We start from the raw sequence: 21,267 nt of genomic DNA, 5'->3' as shown, positions 1-21,267 counted from the left end.
GCACCTTGAATATTAGTCTATGTCTCAAAAAAATAATAATCAGGCATTCCCTTCTTTTCCCCCCACCTCACCCCAATTTAAATTTGAATTCAGCCAACACCATGCACTGAAGTTCCCTATTTCATCACTTGTGGCCTTCTCTAACAACAACAAAATAGTTTGAATATAATTCTAATTCTTTGCAGCTGAGCAGAAGTAATTCCTATCGAATCAGACAATAATTGTTGGTGAAACCAAACAGCCAGTGGATTGAGTGAATAAAATAACTCTCCCTTCCCCAAATTATCTCAGGATGTTTCTCAGATTCAGTAAAACTGGAGGCAGAATAAAAGGGAGCTGATGGTTGCTTGACAATTCTTGAATTTCTTTCTGTATCTACTTCTGTGGCTAACTTGAAGGGGAAAAAATGGGTAAGGCATGCCAGATGAGTGAGCAATTCAAAATGATGGATATTAAAGATGTCATAGGCAGAATGCTTATGCCCTGATACAGCCCAAGGACAATTAATTTCTTTTGCTCAGGCCTCAAAAAACCTTATGTTTCTAAGCCTTATGTCTCTTATACTGCTATATTAAGAAATAACAACAGACCTGGTTTTCCTATTTGACTTGGTTAATCTTGCCATATTTTTTATTTGCTATTAACATTTTTATGGGGAATATAAAAACATTATTACCATCACCTACAATCCAATTTTTCCTGTGTTTCAAATGCTAAAATTCATTCTACTGCATCTGTTATTCAAGTGTCATTTTTATATAAGTCACACAAATAGATTTTACAGCTGTAAAATATTGCTGGCAGGCTTGATAATAACCTCGGTGGATATCAGGACTAAAAACTCCTTAAGAATCTTTTCCAAATAATACAGTTATGATATTCTCTGTGTTGTGCAATGCATCTTTGTTCAGAGCATACAGTACTTACAAATGCAAGTACTGTATGATAGGAAGACAGATAGCATATCTCATGTTTTCTTTGACACAGTTAATAGCCTTACACTTTCTGAAATGTTACACTCCCTGAAAACCATGCAGTAACATAAGTACATGTGCTTGATTGATGATGGAAAGTATAAATGAATAAAAGAACTGAAATAATAGAAATAATATTATTTTTTTTCAGAACTCCTCTTCTTTCCCAGAAAATAAAATTATATCTACTTTAAAATATGACCGGTAAATTATATAACATCTGTAGAAATTCAACATTTGACATCTGGAACCCAGCTGATATTTATTTATTATGCAGGTATATATGAACTTGTATTTAATCTGATAAAATAATTTATTGGATTTGTTATTTTACATTGGAATGGTAAGGCACATACTGTGCTATTTATGTGATTAAAACCACTGATATTATATTCCTATCATGAACGACTAAGACAAGTTAAGATGCCTACAGTAAACTTTAATCAAGGTCGTGCTGCCTTCACTAATCATTTTGTTTGTTCACAACTTAAGGAGACTTTATGAATGAGGTCTACACAAGCAAGCTTGCTTCTCCTATTGATGAAAAAGACAGAAGCCCTAATATATGGTTGAATTCTTTGTGCAGATTGTGGTTTCTTTCCTGGAATGGGTTCCTTAATTGTAGTAAGCTTACAAAAACTGTATATAGAGAGCTCTTTAGGAAGAGTGCTTGGCACAGGGTGAATTTTCCTTATATTAGCAGAATTGGAAATGTAATTTGAATTTATGATCCATATTAGTTACTTATGAATTTATTTATAAGTATATTGTTCATCCACATTAAACTGCATTAAAAGACTCCCCATAAAAATTTGTAATTAAATATTAAATTTAATTAAATGTTTGTTTGGTGAAATAATATTATTTAAAGTTATTTTCTTTCAAAATAAGCAAATCTAAATGCATTTGATCCTAAAACAGATTTTTTTTACATGTAGATTTATACGCATTTTACATATCCTGTGATGGTTATAATATCAGTTATTTACTAAATGTGACTAGAAGGAAATATAGCAGAAATAGAATAAATTATTTATTTTAGTGTATTACTAATTTCTACATATGCCTGATAACAAAAAAAGTTTCTTTCAACATGTAAAAAATAAGAAAAAAATGAAGGAAATGATTGGTCCATTAGTGGGTGAAAGTGGCAAGAAGGTGACAAGCAACAGGGAAGAAAGCAGAACTATTTAACTCGTTTTTTGCAACTGTCTTTACACAAAGGGAAAGAACAGACCAACCTATCAAAATGCTTTTTAGAAACAAAGGAAACTTCACAAATCCAGGGTGGAGGGAAACTTCCTCAGCTGACTCTGGAATATAGTTCGAGAGTAATAGGATCAAATATATAGAGTCCTGGAGAAGGGCAGGTTTAAATGAACTACTCAGAATTCTTTTTTTCATTCCAGATGACATATGTTTCTCTTCATGTGGACGATAAATGGCTTAGCTCCAGATCAATTTCACAGTCTTTGGCATTAGGTGAACATCATATAAGATCCTGTGACCCATATATCCTTGGGTTTTGCAATGTTAAAAAGGGATTGACCAAGGGTAACTCAACTAACCACTACTATGTATTCAAGTGCCACAGAAAAAGTACCCAGAAAATGTATGAAATCCAAATTACAAAAGAATTGTTTAACAATATAACTAAGCATCATTTTCAGGAAAATTATGGTTTATTTGGGGTCATTTACACTACTCATGTAGGATTTTTTATGTGAATTGCTTTTAAAAAATCAAAATAAATACTTAGATAGAATGAAGTATATACAAATAGTAATAAAAATCAGAAAAAAGTGTTATGACATAATGACAAAAATATCTGTGTTAGATTGATGATCAGATGGAATATTTCTCTCATACCTACCTAGATCAACAGCCATGCTTACATTTTTTTAGGGTCTATGGGACCTCATCACACATCGCTGTTTAATTACTTTTTAATAATTTTTAATTTTTGTATCTTGTTTTTATTATGTATTGCCCTGTTCACCGCCCTGAGTCCTTCGGGAGAAGGGCGGTATACAAAATAAATAAATAAATAAATAAATAAATAAATAAATAAATAAATAAATAAATAAATAAATAAATAAATAAATAAATAAATAAATTTAAGAGGGCTGGGAACCTCCTTTTTAACTGTGATATCCCAATTTGAAAGCTTATATTATATTTGTCTTGGATTTTTCAAATTAAGATGGAAGAAATCAATCAGTGTTAGTAATTATGGTCACAAGAGGCTCTGAGAAACACAGAACGTGGGCAAAGATTTCATGAGATTTTGGGGCCACAGGCTGTCCAAACTTTATCTAGATATTATGGTCGTCTTCAAAATTCCTTTCACGGTGCTTCTAAAAGAAGGCAAGGTAGGTGGTAGTTAGAAAAAAAATGACTTTTTGATAGGGTTTGTCAATAATAAAATTTCCTCCAGAGTCTCACCAGGATGCCACCAAATCAAGATTATTTTTTTTTAAAAAAAATTCTCCTAGACTCTTGAGTGTGTCAGTTAAATAATAATAGTGGACTGCTGCTGTACTCTCAGGGTGAGTTTTGCCTTCTTTTTTTTCTAAAGGAGAGCTTTTTTTTTCCTCTTTCCCCTAGAAATGTGGCACAACTTAATTAGCTGGGCCACGTGCACTCCAGCAATCTTAATAAAGTTAACCTAACAAAGTTCTGGACCTGGTATAAGTGTGCTGGAAGGAGAAAAACATGATAGCTCTAATGTGCTTCATAAAGAACCATATTGGAGGAGCTAATGGGATGCAGCACAAGTGAATTAATGTGAGGAAGGTGACCAAAGGCACCAAACTAGAAAAATCATTTCAGGAATGAAGGCAGCAGAAATGGTCAATTTAACGGACCAATTTAAAGGAAATTGCAGAGCCAAGAAAAGTACCTGAGTCCAGAAAGTGAAACATTTGTGAAGCCAAGGCTAACTTCAGTGGCAATGTCAGCAGCCAGACTTTGCTGGTAAAAACTGTCTTCTCAACTAGAGTTCACTCACCAAGTAGGCCATATTAAGAATCAGCTCCATAGAAAAGCTAAGACTATAGAGTGGCTATAATAACAGAAACGTGCAAGTCTCATTGTGTTCTACTTCCTCCTCTTCTTATATCCATGGGAATTATGGAGATGTCTGTCTGAATTGCTTTCTGCTTGTTTTGGGATTAAAATATGTTTTCTTCCTCATTACTTTGGTAATGGGTCTGGCCCATCTCCATCAAGGTCATCTTCCTTACTCTTTGCATCAAGGAACTCTGGGGTATTAAAACCCCAGAGGCAGCTTAGGCCAGTGGAAATAGTAACCAAGTTTCAAAAAGAGCCTTGGTGGAGCAGTGGGCTAATGCCTCCTTAAGTAACACCAGCTGCCTGCAATTAGTGCAGGTTCGCATCCCACCAGGCTCAAGGTTGACTCAGCCTTCCATCCTTCCAAGGTAGGTAAAATGAGTACCCAGATTGTTGGGGGCAATAAGCTGACTTTGTAATAATGCCGCTTGGTGTGTGTGTGTGAAAGCCCTAACAAGCAGGCATACACATAGAATGAAGGCTACTGCTAAGCTTGTAAGCCGCCCTGAGTCTTCGGAGAAGGGCGGGATATAAATGTAATAATAATTTAAAAAAAAAAATAACAGCAACCAACCAGGAGAGCCAATCCCTGAATGACTCAAAGGTGGCTAAGACTCCAGAAAGACACAACAGGTTTTAATTATTTTGTGCTGGAAAAAAAAGGAGGAAAATCATCCAGGGTCAAGGATGACAGTCTGATAATTCTCAGCAATTCCAGGCAAGTCAAAGAGAAAGAGAAAGTAGATGAAAGTTATAAGATAGACAAATAAGGTATAAAAATGGCTATATGTTGTAGAAGAGAACCAATTTGATTGAGGCATTGGGCTAGAAAACAGGGGATTGTGAAATATGGTTCCTCTCAAAGGACAAAGCCAAATGGGTGACCTTCAGCTAGGTACTCTAGAAAGGAGGCAATGGAAAACCATTTGTGAAATATTGCAAGAAAACTGCAGGGACATGTCCAGGCAGTGGCCAGGAGTCAATACTTACTCAAAGCCACTCACATACAGATATACTATAGAAATAAGAGTATCTATTTCTGTATCCAGCATTTAAATGAAAGACATAGAAATTTAAATATAGATATGAGATAAAAATACATCAGAAATACCAAGATATATAGAAACATAACATAGCCAAATAAATGTGGAACTAAAAGAATATATCCATTTCGTTTGAGAGGCAAATATTTATTTTTGTGTAGTAAATCCTCTACTGTGACAAAGGTAGGGATGTCTTGTCTGTGGTTACTAAAGAATTGTTAATAACTTTATTCTGTGACAGTTTAAAATTATTTTCATTTCACATTATGCTTAATAATGTTTTATATCTTTAACGTTCAAGTATTCAGTGAGGTACCCTAAGACCTCCAAGGTCCCTTCCAACTCTGTTATTCTATTCTATTCTAAATTGAATCTTAAAATTGAAAATAGTAAACAAACCACTTTTCCGCTCCCTCGTAAATACCGTTTTCATGGGAATCCTCTTTCTAAAGACCCAATGTCTTGTCTTTTACAATATTGATATCATTATTCTCCCTAATGCTGGTCAGTAAAGCATACACGTTTCTTATTTTTACAAATAGATTACATAATGCCCTCAAAAGTCTTTATATGGCACCACATTTGCAGAAATTTCAATATATTCTAGTATTGTTACTAAGCCCTGTGCCAGGCTTATATATATATGTCTTGAGTGGGTTTTTTCCCCCCGATGCACCCTGTTGACCCAAATATGGGGAGAAGGAATCTTGCCTAACATGCAAGCATTCCAGGTTCGAATAGGACAAAGTTCTCTAATGGAAAAGTGAAACTTTTATAATTTTTCCAAAGTGTAATAAGTAATAATATTTCAGTGATTGTGTCAGTTGGGTGACAATAATAACAGCACCAATTGTTTAAAGAAAAGCGAGAGAATAAAATGGTTTTTGATATTTATCTCAGTTCTTCACCTCCTCTTAAAATAGGCACAAATAACTTTGGCACCTTTTAATTCTTATAAAGTGCTTGAATGCTATCAGAGAGGGAGCTTTATATAGTTGACCTGGTTTCATAACAGACTTTTTTTTTGGACTACAATGAGGTATTTTATGCAGTCCCTTCAGCTCTGCTAGCTCTTTGTTGCGGCATAATCTCTTTTGTGGATTCAGCATATTAATTCGTCTACTGATCCACTTGTCTTTGCCATAACTGACCACTTTCTAACCAATCGATACTGCTTACAGTAGCAGCTTACCAGGATCTTGAGTAGAGATGTTCATAGGCATCCGCTAAAGAAGAAAGGTATAACCAATGCTGGCATAAGTATCTTGACATAATACATGTGGCAGGACTTACATTATGACACAAATAATATACCTTACATGTTTTCCCATATGAAACATAGTTCCAAATAATAGGAGGAAGGAGCATTCATGAACATTACTGCTATAGGATATTATTTAAATTTATATGCTGCTCATCTCACTATTGAGTGTCTATTTATGGAAAATTATAGTTTTAATTGAAATACTTTTAAAGAATGTTTCAATTCTTCAAATAACTTATTGAAAAAATTGAATATATTGTAGATATTATAAATTAATTTTATATGATTTCAAGCATTGGAAATACAATTGATTTTAAAATCTGGAATTTACTTTTATTTATCAAGATTTAAGGGAACCTTTTCTTTAATATAAAATAAGATGGCTTCAGAAATCTTAGCCTCTAGGTTTTCTTGTGAAAAAAAACACAAATTAGTCTCCTTACTATGATTAAACTTCCGAAGACAAAACTTGCAGGTTTTCCCATAATTCAGTTCAGCTAGAATTAAAATTGTGAAGTAATAGTATTCTTCTATTTTGCATAGAAAATTTTTTACCATGTATGCTTTAGAATTAAAACATATTTTGAGAGATTTTAACATTATGTTATATATTATTATTGTAACTAGAAATAAGAGCTCCACCTCATGATTAAAGGAAGCCTAGGATTTATGAAAATTCAAAAGGGTGCTACTTGTGTCACGACCCTATCAAAACAAGGTAATTCATTCCTCATACTGAAGCCAGGGAGATAAATATCATTTTCTCACTAGAGTTAGGATAATGTCTGCCACCACAGCCCAGAGGAAGTAAAAAACACAAGCCTTACAACACTGTCACCTCAATTCAGTGACACCTTTGTATTGCCATTTCCAGCTTAGGGAGCAGCTGATGGTAAGGGCATATCAAAAAACAGAGGAAAAAAGAGATGATTTCATACCTAAACAGAACAAGAAACAAAAAGGGGAACAGAACGAATAATGTGCTAACAAGCATAGATCTGGATTAGAAAGTCCAAGAAACACTAGAGAACAGATATAGGAAGGAGGCAAGGAAAAAACCAAATAGTTTTGGGTAAACCTTCACACAAAATGCATGTTTGTGGAGCTTCTATTCTTGCAGGAAATCAATGAACAAGCCTGGGCATTTTTGAATGGAAATGTAGAAAAGGACTGTGAGCAATGAAGCAAAAACATTAAGAATCAGTCAAACACATCGATTAAATTTTAGTGATTATTTGAATTATCTAAGCAAATATTTTCATAGAAGCAACCATAATATATCTTAAACAGAAACCTTCCAGTAACCAATTACCAATAAGCAATTGGTTACTAAAAGGCCTGCTGACATTTAGCTATTTCATTTGGCAATTTATTGCTCATACCATTAAAATATTTCATAGATAATTAGCAGAGGACATGGCAGATGATCTGTACATGATGTATATCACAAGCTTAACAATTGAATATTTTTAAGCAGTCCATAGAGCCCATCTTCCAGAATTCCTCAGTCCATGTTGAGAAACTCTGTTTTAGAGAGCATTTTTCCTCATGAAAAGAACTTCCAATTATTAAAGTAACATTCCTTCTCAGTGGCTTCAGTAATCTTATAAGAAGTGGTCCTAGATTCATAGATTCCCCTTCATCTTCTCTTTTCAGACATTTTCTCCTTCTATCTCCTTCAAAATCATCAATTTTAAAAAAAGAAAAGAAATGAGGAACAGGGAATAGAAGAACAGAGGATATAAAGGTAATGGATAAATGGTGGTGATGGAAAAACTGCCTGGAGAGGATATTGAAAGCTTGCCTCTCATTTTGAAAAACAGCATTTACCTTTGTAACTAGACAACTATGAAGGTTAAGCAGAGGGTTCAGTGTCCTCTTGCCCCCCTCTCAAACTCCAACAAGGAATAATACACTCAACAACTGCCATTAAGTGGAAATTTAAAAGATAATAAGATATTGAAAAAAGTATCTATAATGAAGGCCATTTTATTCACCTTGCAGATGGACCTGAATAGTTATTTTTGGCTTGAGTAGCTGATGGACCTCTGTGTGAGACATGGTCTGTATGCTCTTTCCAGGATTGGGGGGCATAAGCCGGCTTTTGTGTCGAGGGGTAACAGTACCTTCGAGTGCTGATGCCATGGCTTGTAACTCTTTGAGGCTGTCCCGGCTTCGGCTCTGGCAGACGGCTATGATGTGGCCCGTTTTGCCACAGGAGCTACACTTTGCTGATCTGAACCTGCAAATCGCCCGCGGATGATTTCCCCCGCAGCTGGCACACTTCTGGTTTGGCGAGTTGGCTCTCTTTTGTTCCTTGCTGCAGTAACCGCCCGCTGAGCCTCTACTGGTGGGTGCATGTCTCCTGTGACCTCCATCATTCTCTCGCCACGATGGACGTCTCCCCGATCGTTGCTGTACCTCATCTAGCTCAGTCTCGCCATCCGTGTCTCCGCTTCCGCTGCTCGAGACGTGCTCATGATGGACCATCGCACCTGAGCTGCCGTTGGATTGGTGTGGGGCTTTGCCAGGTTCCATGGCTGCCTCGAAAGCTCTCACCTCAGCCAAAACCTCCTTCAGGGTCATCCGCGGTTTGTCCAGCAGCATCCTTCGGCACTGCTAGTCCCTCAGCCCGAACACCACCCGGTCTCTTAGTCTCTCATCGAGATCCAGGAATTCACACAGGCGGGCAGCCAGTCTCAGAGCCCCAACAAAGTGCGAAGTCAACTCACTGGGCTGCTGGATGCGCTGGATGAATTGATACCTCCAGTACAGGGGAGCTCTCTCTGGCATGAAATGCTCAAACAATTTTGCCTTGAGGTCATTATACGAGACCTTCTCGACCGGCGTCGGTGAGCACAGACCCATAGCTGCATCATAAACGTCTTGCCCGCTGAGACACAGAAGCGCCGCCGCTTTCATCTTGTCTTCTGTAATCTTATTTAGCATTAAGAACCCTTCGATCCATCCAAGATGTGCTTCCCATCGCTCGGGTTCATCAATGTTGAAACGGAATTCAGTGGTCCCGAATTTGGCCATGTTGCTGGTCCTTGGATTGCTGCTTCGTTAGGGATGCTCGGAAGATTTTCTTCAGTACCATGCGTTTGCAGCGTTAGGAGGTTTCCTGGGAAAGATTTGCCTTTCCCTCCTTCCTAGAGATCTGCGCTATTTGAAACAGCATCCCAACTTCATCGCCAGTATTAGATCGTGAGTTCTGGACCGCATGGCCAAGATGGACAACTCAGGACAACAGGGTTCACATAGCACACTTTATTGATTCAGCACAGACTGGGAGAACAAAGGCAACTACCCTTTTATATACCTAGCCAGGTATACATTGCACCAATCCCAATATCTGGATTTCCTACCAGAGGATGCCCTGCCAATCCTGACAGGGCACCCCGCCACCTGGTGGTGATAGTGGCTTATCTCTGTGTGACATCCCCTCTGTACATAACACTATGAAAAAGATAACACTGCCATACATAAAAAAACATTTCAGAAACAACTATTACAACTATATGGCATCACCATAGCACATAAAACAGTAAAGTCCTCCAAAATGTCTTAAGTAAAACAAAAGACCCAGTAGTCCAAGAAGAAAAAACAGAAGTGTAAAGACAGTAACAGAGTGTAAAGACAGTAACAGCCACAGTGTATAACAGACAGGCAGAAGACTAGAAGATCATATCCATAAACACAACATATGGAGACACTTAACCATAGTTTTAACTGGCAAACTGTGCAGCATCTTAGATCAAACCAAATCCATGAATGTAGGAAACTCCTGGAAGGTTTGCAGTCAGACAAATCAGCAATTAACAGGCACATAGAGATAAACCACATTTACAGAGCATTCAAAAGAGACAATAAAAAAGCTAAAAAGGAAACAAAAAGAACTATCTTCTTATCAGCAATCAATAGCCAGATAAGCAAGGATTAACACCAAAGAAACAACCAAGCAATAAGCAGCCTAATCAAGCAACTACAAAGGGGACAACCACTTCCCCACCAATGCTGAACTGGGCAATCTACTGAATATAGACAGAGAGGAAAACCCATCCGCATCTATCATTTAAGGCGTTACCTAGTCAGGTAATAAAAAGTCTGCAAGCATGCAACCAAGCTTAGACTGCACCAAGAACTCCACAGAGCACAGTATTTAATTATTCATATATGTCTGGATTTGGTGCTGGTAGCTCTTGAGATACTACTGTAATGGAGCCTGCCCATTGTAGTATGTCATGATGGCCATTAAGTGATATATCTCAATTATCCCCTCCATCCCTGCTTTCCCCTATGAATCATTAGACAAACATACAGGTCATTAAGTAGAGCGTCAAGAGTAGGAGACATTCTTCGCAGCCTAGCAAGCCACCTGCCTTGGCCCTCCCAAGGCCTCCTCCATCCCCCCATGACACCCTGTGCTTTGCTTCCTGCCCCTTAGGCCATCACATGCTTTTCCCCATTTCCAGTGAGTTTCCACTGATTATGCCTGATTTCCACCCTAACAGCCAAATACCCTCCTCACTTTCCTTTTGAAGAGCTCCAAAGCTTTCCACGGTACTGAAGCAGGATGCTTTGTTGCTTGGCAGCATGGAACGATTCTGGAATCACACCATGCAGGCAAGAGACAAACTGCTCCATTCTGAGACCTTAGCTCATCTTGCATTAATGCTTGCAGGGAGCTGGTGGGAGGAGAAGATAGGAGGCGAGCTGCTGCAGCATCCCTGTGGTTCATGGGTGTCAAACTCGATGCGTCATGTGATGTGTCACGTGATGTGTCATGACGTATCATGACTTTTTTCACAATGCTGGAGCTGGGGTGGGTGAGGCCTCCGCATGATGCAACCAGCCCATGGGCTGGCAGTTTGACACCCCTATGTGTGGTTAGTCGTAAGGGCGAATGAATGTGGGGGTGCTGCAAAAGCTATAATTTTAGGATTAGGTCATAAGTACCTTTTGGGGGGTTCACCATAACTTTGAATGGCTGTTAATTGGTCAATTGTCAGTCCAGGACTACCTGTATCTAGTTTTATGCTTTGTGCTTTCTACATTTTAAATATTTTTCTTTTGCATTTTTTTGTATTTTGTACTTTTCTGTTTGTGTTATGTGTATTTTGTATTGGCTTTTATTCTTTCCATTTATAATCCTTAATAAAAAAAATATTTGGAGGGGGAAAAAACTTCTGTCTCAGGCCAACATTTGTATTAATTACCTGTAAGAAGAGGTTGAGTATTATATTTTCCAGTGACAAGAAACTAAGAATGGCTAAAATTTTAGAAGAGGAAGAGAATATTCAAAAGATCTAGACAGACTTAAGCAATGTGCTGCACATGATGGAATTTAACAGGCAGAAATGTGAAGTCCTGCATCTAAAAAGAAAAAAAGTAAATTTACAAAAACTTATACAACTCACTTATTAATTTTAACAAACTATCCAAAATGATCTTACTGCAAAGCATTTTCCTTTGCAAATTCCCAACAGAATTTGCCTGTAGACAGATATAATTAGAGTGATGTGATAGGTCTCTTTGGTTTGTGAATATAAGTTCATTTCAATATAAAAAGCTTAATATGAGAGTCAGAAATTATTAAAATAGTTTCATTATGATTATACATAATAAAGCATAGATATAGTGAATATTTCAAGAGCAATTCAATTTTAGGTCATTCAAACTGGAAAAACAACAAGGTATTGACTATTATAATTTATTAGCTGCCAAAGGTTGAAGAAAAAAATGGGGAAATAAAAGGTAAAAGTGATTTATATTTCATAGTTTGTAAGTATAAGGTAGAGATTTTAATAGAAACATACAACTGTAGGTGAGATCAAATCTACTAAGAAGGTAGCTATGGCTATGCAATTAAAGTTCCATCCCTAAGGAGCAAGAGTTCAATCATGTAGTCATAACCAAAATCTTGATTTTCTTACCTTCCACCTGCAGATACCACTGCAAAAGGGACTACACTCCATATTATGTCTCATTTGTCAGACATCTGATATAAGACAGTTGCTTCCACTTTCTTTCTCTTGTTCACCTGGTCGAGAGGGTACCCAAACAGCCACAGAAAATTTGGGTAAAATACATAGAGGGTGAAAACAGAAGAATTGGAAAAATCTGTGCTGTTAGTGGATGTCATTCCACCAACTGAACGCTACAAACCACCTAACACTTTTAGATTGGTGATTATCCTCAATACATAAAAAACTAGCAGCTCAATCCTAAATCTGTTAATTTACATGGCAATTGATTTCTCTTTCAATGCTTACTTATGATGAATATTTTGGGGTGTTGTTTGATTATGTGCCATCAAGTCAGTGTCAACTCTTAATGACCAACGTAGATTCTCCCCAGGACAATCAGGTCTTCCTGCAATGTAGTCATTACAGCAATAATTGAGTAAATATATCTTGCTGACAATAAAACTCTTCTATTTTTTTCTCCCTTTTCCAGGGTTATAGACTTCTTCAGAGATCTAGGTCTTTCTATAATGTGATCATCTGAGCCTGGTATTCAAATGAGAATTCTGAATTGATTATTTGCTTGTTTTCATGGCTATCCATAGTATTCTCAGGAGTCTTCTCCAATCAAGTTAAAAACAATATTCTTTCTATTCTTTTAGATTTTTTAAATTTTAATTGGCATTAAGCTATAATCTTTGTATTTGGGTGGGGATTTATTATTTTTATAGATGTATCAAGAGAGTAAAAGAACTAAAATGGAAATGGTTTGGTCACATAGCAAGAAGAACTGACGGCAGGTGGACCAAGGCAGTGATAGAATGGATCCCACTTGATAAAAAGTGTCCATGAAAGAGACCTAAAACAAGATGGATTGACGACATCAGTAAGTATTGTGGGCCCAGTTGGCAAAAGAAAGCTCAGGACTGTATTGGTTGGAAACATGCAGAAGAGGCCTTCATCCTTCAGTGGATAGACAAGGGCTAAAATGATGATGATGTATATGCACTGGGTGGTACTATGTTTCAGATTTGATCTCCAAAAGATGTTTCAGTTCATGAATGTAGCATATGTCTGTGACCAAAGATGGGTGGGTTCTATAGTTTTACCGATAACTGCTTACCATCAGCTTCATGTATGCTCCAAAGCATTTTTGGGAGATTGAATCCAAATTATTATACAATTATCTATTACTGCTATCTCTTTTTCCAATGGAAGTGCATATAAGATTGAATCCATCACTTCACAAGGACAGATTCAGAAAATGTTCATATAATTTCAAATAGATGATACTTTATAAAATTGATAGTTTCCTTATTCAACTAAGTACTGAGATGTCAACTACCACACAGACATCTGCTATTCAGTCATAAGTAAAGGCTGTGTGACACTATTATGATGAATATTTTATATTTTAAGAATCCTGCTCAGAATAAATAGGATACAAGATTAAAGGGCTAAATGGTGCAGATGATTCTCTTATAAGTAACTGCCAAATGATCTGTTCTAGATCACTTGCAGTATTGTACATTTCCAATGTTTTATACATTGAAAAATATCTACAATGTGTGATTTCAGAACTACAGTCAAAGAAATTAGGGAGGGTCCCTTCTGAGATATTTGTCATTCTCCCCATTTTTTATGTGCGCTCAGCTGTCTCTTATCTATTGTTGATTCTGCAGCTCTTCTTCCTATAACACAAGGTCATTCCCACACAGCATTACATACATGTCTCTTAGCAGCTTTCAATATATTTTTTTAAGCTAGCTGAGGCCATTGGGAGGCATCATTCACCAGTGGTTCTACTCCTTCCTCCAAGTTTGGTTCTAGTTGGGGGTGTACATGGAAGGGTTTGACCATCTTTTGACTCCTATTTAACATCTACAGTATGTGGAAGTGCTGGGTGAGATCATCCATCACCATTGGATTAAGAACCATCCTAATGTTGATGATGTCAGCTGTACATCCCTGTCTCAGGGCTGTTCAAATGATATCAAGATCCTCTCCCAGTGCCTGGAGGCTACATAGGCCTGGATGGAGAAGAACTGGCTTTGGCTCAAGCCTGACAAGACTAAACAACTGTGTGATAGAGTCCCCCATATCTAGTGATTTGTCATCTTTACCTCTGGCTGAGATAACCCTTCATCAGCCAAAGCTGGTGCACAATCTGAGTTGAGTAGACTCAATTTCTGCTTGAAGAGTAAATGAAAGTCATGGCCAGAAAGGCCTTTGCACAAATATATTTGTTTACCAGTTGTATCCTTTCATAGATTGAGGTGGGGAGGGGGAGGAGCATTGCTCAAAGGCATGTCTGCCTTAGTTCCTAATTAGATTATTGCTATTATTCAAGATTGCCCTTGAATAATAATCAATGGAGAAGCTGCAGCTGATCAAGAATGCAGCAACTTGGGAAGTAGGGGGCACAATTCACTAACCCATGTAATACTACTATTTTGTGAGCTGCACAGGTTCCCAGGAGGCTTCTGGAGCAATTCATGGTGATAGTTGTCATATTTAAACCCCTACTTGCCTGACCCAGATAGTTTCTACATATCCTAAGGATTTGATGGGGTGGGCATATTTCAGATCCCATTGATAATTAAAACCTTCAGGAAAGTGGTAAAGATATGTTGATAGAGCTGACATACTGAGGTTAATAGATGCAAGTTTTATTGGGGCCTCATTATGGTTTATTGTTTTAAATTTCTGTTTTATAAAAAAATAATAATTCTAGACCCATAATTGGAAACGCTCCCACAACTCGAAGTCTTTCCTATTCAGAGTTTGAACTCTCACTTTGTATTGAGTTTGAACTCTCACTTTGTATTGTATATGCCGATCTTCTGAAATATTATTTTTCCTCATCTTTGATATATTATACGTTGCTTGTTATAATTCATTCTCTTCATAACACACTAATCAAAAGAATGATGGATGCAGTCCAATAGCTAATGATAACATTGACTCTCATTAAATTTCCCCCAGCTCAATCAAGAATGATGACAATTCTTCTCCAACACAGAGATGCAAAGTCAAAACAGACAAAATCTCTGCATCAAACACAGCGCTCTTTGTTTCACGGCAACTGCTGCCACATATTATAAAGTAAGGAAGCGGGTATGTGGAAAAATGCTACTGAAGTCAAGATGGATTATGTTTCCATGGAGGCAAGAACTCCCACAGGAAAAATTACAGCATTTTAAAGCACTTATTGGAGAGTTTTGGCAGCCAAATAAATGACATGGGAACAATTGCAGACAGTTAGGTCATTTAAACTTTACCTGCAAAGTTGTTTTTTCCAGTAAAAGCTTCTCTCTTTTCTCTCCTTCCTAGCTCCTCTTTTTTTGATAGTTTCTTTTTTTATTGCTACCCAACTTCTTTGACTGGAATAATAAGTTCACCAAAATATACTGTATATAATGCTTTTCAAATATATATAGAGAGAATTCAGGTCTCCACTATACCAGCCTCTTGCAACAGGTACAGGATAAATAATCCCACCACTGGACAATTTATCTCATGTGTATCACACATCATTTAGCAATGATTGTTGAAGAGGCAGGATTCACCCAATAAAAGTTTGATCCTTCTTCTTCTGAAATGCTCCAACTGGCCAGGTGCTTAAAATGATGCTGAAGCTCATGAGTTTTTAAGAATAAAGCCATTTGCTTAGAAGAACTTTCTGCTTCATGTACTAGCTATTGAATGTTCATTCAAAAGAAGGTCATCCCTGCCTTTAATTTAACTAAGCCATAAATTCAAGAAAATGATGTACTGTATAGGTCAGGGGTCTTCAAACTTGGCCCTTTTATGACTTGTGGTTTTCAACTCCCAGAATTCCTCAGCAAGGCATGCTGGCTGAGGAATTTTGGGAGTTGAAGTCAACAAGTCATAAAAGGGCCAAGTTTGAAGACCCCTGGTATAGGTGGCAAAAGCTATGGCTAACCAGGTGGTCCAGGTCTACATTCCCCAGATTCTTTTTCCCATTAGAAACTCTAATGCCAACATTATCTCTGCCTCTCTTGTCACTTCTCTGGGTGTTTCTGTGATTTCATTCCTGTGCAATGAACACGATGGCTCAGCAGTTAAAAAGGCTGAGCTTGTCAGCACTGACAGCCTGTGTTTGAGACCTGAGCATTGCATGATGGGATAAACTCCCATTACTTACCCCAGCTCCTGCCTGCTAACCTAGCAGTTCGAAGACATGCAAATACAAGTAGCTAAATAGGTACCACTTTGGTGGGAAGATAACAGTGTTCAGTGTGCCTCGGCTTATGGTTATACTGGCCACGTGACCATGGAAATATCTTCATACAATGCTGGTTCCCTCGGCAAAGAAACAGAGATGAGCACCACCCCCTAGAGTTGGATATGACTGGAAAAGGGAAACCTTTATCTTTACCTTTATGGGACAGCATGTTTATGAGAGATTGTAATTTGTATGTTTTTTTGCCTGCATATCACTTACTTAATTTTAAATGTGGGCATAATGAGTGCCTGTTACTCGTCCCAGCTTCTGCCAACCTAGCAGTTCGAAAGCACGTAAAAATGCAAGTAGAAAAATAGGGACCACTACGGTGGGAAGGTAACAGCGTTCCGTGCGCCTTTGGCGTCTAGTCATGCCGGCCACATGACCACGGAGACGTCCTTGGACAAGCGCTGGCTCTTCGGCTTTGAAACGGAGATGAGCACCGGCCCCTAGAGTCGGAAACGACTTGCACACATGTGCGGGGGAACCTTTACCTTTTACCTTTATAATTAAATATGTATTTGGCTAGCCAGTGAACACAAATCTTTTATAAATGTATGCTCCTACTTGAAATTACAACATAATAGCAGCTAAAATATTTTGATTATTAATAGGTGACTGAAACAGAAAAGTTGAAGATATGTATGAGCCTAGAATTATAGGAAAACTTGAACTGGTTAAAACAATAATGCTGGAGACAGGCTAATCTTGCAGAGAGAATTGTTTATTATCTTCCAACACTTTAAGCACTATAAATGCAACTTCCAGAGCAGGAAGTAATTGGATGGGCAATTTCAGAATCAAATCAGCTATAAAACAGAAATTGGAGAAATGTTACCAAAATGTCAGGCTTGATACTTCAATACCTATGATTATTTGTATTTAATATGTATGAGTTAATCTTAAAAATTAAACAGAGTTGACGGACAACCAACACATCACCTGGAAATTATGCAGTGAGAATACAAGAACAAAATATAAAAAATTTCAGTACGTGTAATGTCTCAGAAACAAATAAAACAGGCTGTGAAAACAAAGATGAAAAGCAAACTCCCTAAATTTCAGAGGAAAAGATCAAAGTGGTTTTCAGAATAAGCTATCATGGCATCAAAACATTTACCTGAAGTCAGAGAGAGAGAAAGAGAGATTAAAGTCTTGGTGAAGAAAAATAACTAAACATTGACTTATAACTGAAAGCGAGAAAAGTTGAAGAACACTGACAAATAGAATAACACAAGGAAAGGAAAATAAGAATTTCTTTACAAAAATGAGACAAATCACCGAAATGTTTACAGGTAAGTAGGCCTAATCAAGAGTAATCACGAAAGAGGTCTCGTAGAGAGAAGATCAAAAAAAGAAAGATTGTAGAGAAACCCTTTAGAAACAGAGCTATAGAATGACCGAAGCAATTATTGAAAAAGAATATAGTCGGGAACAGGCTGAACAAGAAAGTTAAAAATTTAGACAACAGACTAGCTATAAAAAGGAATGCACTAGACATGGATACAGGTGGTCCTTGACTTACGATCACAATTAAGCCCCAAATTTATGTTGCTGAGTAAAACATTTGTTAAGTGAGTTTTTCCCTCACTTAAGTGAGTTGCTACAGTTATTAAATTAGTAATGTGGTTGTTAAGTGAATCTGACTTCCCCATTGACTTTGCTTGTCAGAAGATCGCAAAAGCTGATCACATGACCCCAGGACACTGCAACCGTCATAAATATGAACCAGTCACCAAGCATTTGAATTTTGATCATGTGACCATGGAGAATAGTTGTTAAGTGTAATAGTTGTTAAGTGTAATAGTTGTTAAGTGTGAAAAATGGTCATAAGTCACTTTTTTAGTGCTGTTGTAACTTTGATTGGTCACTAAATGAACTATTGTAAGTTGAGGACTATCTGTACAACAGACATTACTAGTCAAAGCTGCAGAAGGAAGTGCTCACTACTGTGTGCTAGCAAATATGTAACAAGACTGTGGCCTAGAAATTGGAAAGGTTTGGTCTGTATCCCTACACCAAAAAGGATGATGCAAGCAAATGTGAAAATTACTAAAATCTATGCATTAATTACAAAAACAAATGAGATTTCTTTATAGTCATAGATAATGAGGGAAGTACCAAATAAATAGGCAGGTATAAAAATAGAGAGAGCAACAGAAGGTCAATAACTTACATATAATGAATAAGAAAAAGAACAAGAGAATGTAAAGAGTATTCTTTTTGCTTTCTTGATAAGGCAAGTCTTTAATTTGTGTAAATCATGCCAGAGTACAGACTGTATTAAGCCTAAAGGCACTGGGTGACAGAACACCTGATTATTTTTCTACAAAACCTTATAATGAACAAGAAGCTACAGTACATTTGGAGGAATTTATTAATCAGTTTATTCATTAATCAAATTTATATAGCTGTCCATCTTACCCAAGGCGATGCTGGCAGCATACAAAAATAGATAAAAAGCAAGAATATAAAAACATAAAAAACAAGACCATAATAATAATATCTTAAAAACTGGAAATATTGCCCAGAGTTGAAAGAAATAAAAATTACCCTTTCAACAATATGTAGAGCCATCTGAATAGATCTCTGGTTCATGGAACCCAGGGCCTGATTATCTAATCAATTATTTTCAGAATAGAGTGATTTGGAATAGAAAGACAAATAAGAGTGTATATTATTATATTGATGTATTAGAAGAATTGGAAGTGATTATATCAAAACAGAAGGACAAAACACTATCCACTTTCAGAAATACTGGAACACTTAGAAACAATAAACACTTAGATGACTTGTTATAAAAATGAAAATGAAAAATACAAAAATCCAGTTCCAACAGACAATAATCTAGTGTTTCATGGCAAAGATGCCAAAGAGAGATATAGTTTTATTTTCTGTGGCTGAAAAGTGGCTTAACGTGGAATTTGCTACAGAAGATATTAATTCTAGGGAGAAGGATGATGACAAGTTTTAAGAAGATCATGCAAGATGAGGCAAGTTCTATGACAACAAGGATCAGAATAGTTAAAACAGTGTTTCTTTCCAATAGTAACGTATGACCATGATAGCTAGACATTGAGAAGGAATGAAAGAGAAGATAAAGGTAAAGGTAAAGGTTCCCCCGCACATGCATGCTAGTTGTTTCCAACTCTAGGGGCCGGTGCTCATCTCCGTTTCAAAGCCAAAGAGCCAGCGCTTGTCTGAGGACATCTCTGTGGTCATGTGGCCAGCATGACTAGACGCCAAAGGCGCATGGAACACTGTTACCTTCCCACTGTAGTGGTCCCTATTTTTCTACTTGCATTTTTACGTGCTTTCGAACTGCTAGGTTGGCAGAAGCTGGGACGAGTAACAGGCGCTCACTCTGTTACACGGCACTCAGGATTCAACCCGCCAAACTGCCGACCTTCTGATCGACAAGCTCAGCGTCCTAACCCACTGAGATAGAATCTTTCAAATTATGGATGTGGAGACAGGGTCCCTCAAAGGGTACTTACAATCTGGGTTCAAAGTGATGAAAACTGGGGTACCCCATAGTCAGAGGAACACATTTTGGATGCTCAGCGACCAATCCACATTTACAGCAGTTATGTCACTGCGATTTACAATGTTCTTGCCAGAAACCAATTTTTACTTCTGGTTTTCAGCAAAATTTGTCCCATAGTGAACACTGGTTCTCTTTATGACTGCCACATTCACTTCACAATTGCCAGAAAAAAGATAATAAAATCCAGCATGGTCACATGATGACCTACTTAACCCCCATCACATCAATTGAGGGCTCAGTTATGGTCTATCTCTAAATTCTAGCTCTGCAAAGTATTCAGAAGTATCAGTTTTTGTAGTAAATGACACAGAGCATGAAAAGAAAGGTTTAGAAGAACTGTATCATTCTGACAGTTTTCATCAAAATAACTTATCTGGGCTGAAATTATTACAACCAACATTTTTTATAATAAAATGTCAGCTAAACAAAGGGATGAAAAGAGAATTTTGGTGTGGGTATTAACATTAAAAGCTGATACAGTTAATTTAATTATTACTTTTGAATCATTTAGCGCGCTACCTTTCTTTTGTAAGGTAATATAAGGTAACCTTTACTTGTGTATTTATGCATAAATTCTGCTAGCATTTCTAAGATAATGTCTGGTTTTAACAGACATAAATAGACAAAATGAGGTCATCAAACATGTGAAAAAGCTAGTTTTGCTTAATATGTAATTTCCATAAGTCTCGGCACCTTTTTATTTTTCTGAATTGCACTGAAGACTCATTCCAGAATGATCTTCCTTACTAAAAACTAATATTATGGAACTACTTCCTTTTGCTCATAAAAAATGTATACAGGCTTAGAGAACTGAGATTATTTATCACCTCCCTGAGATTTTTTCACATTTTACAAAAACTTTAAAGTAACACAAATAAAATATCTTGATTCTGTCCAGCTATTGCATGTGGTTTTGACTGGCACCACTGTGGGGTTATGTTGCTGCCAAGGATGTATTCAACATCTGTCAAAGTCCAAATACAAGATAAGGGATGCAGAACAGCTACAGACAGCTTTGGAAGATGAGCAATGACAGTATTATCGATATACAGGTAAGTCCTGGGTGGGAACACAATCTGAACACTCGCAGCAGGTGCGTTCAGAAGTGTCACACCTTAGAAAGTTAGTAGCATTGCTTTATAAACTTTGTTA

At 37.1% G+C, this 21,267-nt stretch overlaps 1 protein-coding gene across 1 annotated transcript in view; it reads right to left on the bottom strand.

Annotated features, from left to right (window-relative positions):
• Positions 1-21,267, bottom strand: part of RYR3 (ryanodine receptor 3) — a gene marked incomplete at both ends in the record, with an annotated part of 317,059 nt that overhangs the window by 270,843 nt on the left and 24,949 nt on the right. The gene's annotated exons all lie outside the window — the stretch shown is intronic.

This window comes from Vipera ursinii (genome assembly GCF_947247035.1).
Source record: "Vipera ursinii genome assembly, chromosome: 1".
Classification (NCBI taxonomy): domain Eukaryota; kingdom Metazoa; phylum Chordata; class Lepidosauria; order Squamata; family Viperidae; genus Vipera; species Vipera ursinii.
The sequence above is the reverse complement of the archived record's forward strand: the minus strand, read 5'-3'. Positions and strand labels throughout refer to the sequence as shown.